This window comes from Branchiostoma floridae, chromosome 14 (assembly GCF_000003815.2).
Source record: "Branchiostoma floridae strain S238N-H82 chromosome 14, Bfl_VNyyK, whole genome shotgun sequence".
NCBI lineage: Eukaryota > Metazoa > Chordata > Leptocardii > Amphioxiformes > Branchiostomatidae > Branchiostoma > Branchiostoma floridae.
Genome location: NC_049992.1, coordinates 20,539,040 through 20,542,059, shown reverse-complemented (window position 1 = coordinate 20,542,059; position 3,020 = coordinate 20,539,040). Strand labels below are relative to the sequence as shown.

The 3,020-nt window shown below is 35.8% G+C and overlaps 1 protein-coding gene and 1 long non-coding RNA gene across 2 annotated transcripts in view; one reads left to right on the top strand and one right to left on the bottom strand.

Annotated features, from left to right (window-relative positions):
- LOC118430607 (peroxisomal bifunctional enzyme-like) overlaps nt 1–3,020 on the top strand; it is a 37,590-nt gene that overhangs the window by 24,208 nt on the left and 10,362 nt on the right. The gene's annotated exons all lie outside the window — the stretch shown is intronic.
- The window catches only part of LOC118430613, a 6,896-nt gene continuing 5,319 nt past the window's right edge, over nt 1,444–3,020 (bottom strand). Inside the window, exon 2 of the long non-coding RNA XR_004832879.1 lies at nt 1,444–2,572. This is a non-coding gene — a long non-coding RNA (uncharacterized LOC118430613). The remainder of the gene's footprint in view (nt 2,573–3,020) is intronic.

Genomic DNA, 3,020 nt, shown 5'->3' with positions numbered 1-3,020 from the left:
AATTCATCTTTGCCCAAACGATATCTGTGCAGCAGGTGGCGCTTATTTGTGTCTTTTTCGAGTTTAAGATTCTTCTATTCATCAAGGATGATTTACACAATTAGCAAGCAAAGGTATGTTGATATTCCAATTGTGAAATTACCTTCAGAATGCGTTTTGATGAATATATTCATAAACAACAAAAAGAAGTATATACAATAGCGACAGTCAATTGTGACTAGCGATATTTAGCTGTACTGCAAAATTTGCCCTAGCGTGGTGTATTATTGACGTATTTTGGCGAGTTTTGACACCTACTCTATAATGATGATCAGTAAAATGAGTAACAATTTTATTCATTTGTTCAAGTCTTTTCTGTGCACACATCATGTAATTTGAACAACTGAAAAGCCTTCCATTTATTGAAGTCTAGTTATCGGAAACAATAGAGTTTCCTGATTTTCAAATCAAGTCCTCATTTGCATAATATGTGTATTACTATAAAAATCTTTGCCTGAACGACCTGCATGCCTAAAATGACGGAAATCCGTTGTTTCTTCCTTCAGTTATACTCTTTGGAATGTCTTGACAAAAACACTCCTGCATTTCCAAAAACACATAAGGAAATTCAAAACCTACCCTACCTTGTCCTGCCACCCAAATGTCGTGATAAGAGATGCATTGAAAAACTACTATAATGGAATGTTCTCATTCATCATGCAAATGACCCCCATTTTGCATAATTAATATTTCATTTTGTATATTTTGGCCTAAGCCACCTACATACAATCATGAAAATCCGTTATTTGCAACTTACACCTATCTTGAGTTATCCTTTGTGGATTTTATCTAATACACAAAATGTCCAAACTTACACAACTTCTTCCAGAGGTATCTAATTAACACATCGAGTCCATACCTTGTTCACAACACAAGATATATGGAAAAAATTGAATTTCAACGGCAGTATCAAAGGAAGATGTCGCTAGGGGCCCAAAAATCGTTCACATCCCACCAACACACTTAGTAACAAACCAATCCATTCAGCCATTCCAACACACTTAGTATCAAACCAATCCATTCAGCCATTCTTGAATTATTTACAGACAGACGCACACACACATAAACGCTAGACTAATTGAAAATATAACCTCCATGAATATATTATGGAGGTTATAATAATAATAATATACACAGATGTGCTAGCCAAACATTTTGTTTAATAGAAGAGATACATGTATCATATCAAAAACAAAACTTTAAAGAAATTTGCAATGTCATTAGATTTGGTGTCACTTGACAACATGACAACTTCAAAACTGTGCATATGGTGGATTTGTTTTCGAGTCCTTACATCACCATGGTAAGTTAAAACAATCTTATTCATCCTTAAATAAGGAATATTGGGGATGACTGCTTACCTGCCCTTAAACCATTGACTCATAAAGCTAATGACTCACTGTGTTTATCAAGACCACTGTTTATTTCATGATGACTTGACTGCAAAGTAAAGCTTGACAAATTTAGGGGATCCAATACTTGGAAAAGAAAGGCCAACACTTTTCATACATTTGGATAAAATCCTTGCATGTCTTTGCACTTACTGTATGTTTTGTATATATAATTCGCCACGAAGGAAAATTCATACAGTTACATAATAAACTGATATGGAAAAATAGATAAATCTTAATTATTCAGATTATATTCACACAAAACAAAAGAAAAATAAAAGCTTCTTAACCATCAATTCCCTGTTCTTGTTACCCCTATCATCATGTGCTTGAGTGGCAGTATTGCTTAGCAAGACTCACACTAGGTCTCAACACATACAATGTCTTACATTGAGAGTGACCTCATACATGTGTGTACAGGTTATGGTGAAAAGCACTGCACTATAAACATGAAATTCTGTGATTTAAAATCTATTCACCAGGAACTGCTCATATACCAATTTTTGACAGAACATCTGAAACACACATCCATAAATAGTATAATGATTCTATCCTTCCCTATAGTTACCTTTAATACATTCTAAGGCTGTTCAATATATGGAATATATGGTAAAGCACAGAACATCAGAAAGTCACTGCTCCTTTTCAATCAGTCATGCTTACAAAAACAGTTACTGAAAGCATATATAGTTATGGAATATATAATGCAAGTTAAGCATATATAGTTATGGAATATATCATGCAAGTTACTGTAATTGACATGCAAAATGGTTTCTCACAACATTGAATTAATGGTGACACATTAGGTATTAGCTGCAACATTTTCTATTACATCTTCAATCCAAAGATTCCAAACGCATCTGAATCAGATGTATCAATGGCAATGTAACAATTACAAACACAGCACACTGCATATTTTTAAGCTATATACACTTCTACCAGTTGCTTAACTTTTCCACAGTACAGACTGTACCTCACTGCATTTTTCTTAATTACTACCGGGACTTAGTTGGTGCTCATGGATGACTCCTCCATGCAGAAACAGGTTAATCCATTTCTGCATAATCAGCTTCTCGTCTGCTGCCATCCCATGTGTACAGATAACACACTGGTGGCCTGACTGGGTTGAGTATCATCAGCACCTATAGCAACAGCAACACAAAAATATACATCAGTTGTGATGGACATAATTCTGGTGAAGGATACGTTAACAGAGACACTGTATTGCATTGTTCTTGGTGCTTATGGTAGGCATAAAAGGGTATCTGACTAGTATCTTGTGATCTATGGCAACAATAAAGACACTACTGAGATGTATCAACTTTCTCATGTAGATATAACTTTTGACACATGTCTCTGTGGCTCATCACCCATCAGAAACTGTAGAAAAGCTAAATTTGTAAACACACACACAAACACATGCCCCCCCCCCCCCAAACACACACAGTGCCACACACAGACACATGTAGACACACACACACACAAACACACACAGACACTCACACACACAGTGCCACACAGACACTCACACACACACACTCTTACACACACTCACACACAAATGCCCGAGCGAGCACACACACATACACA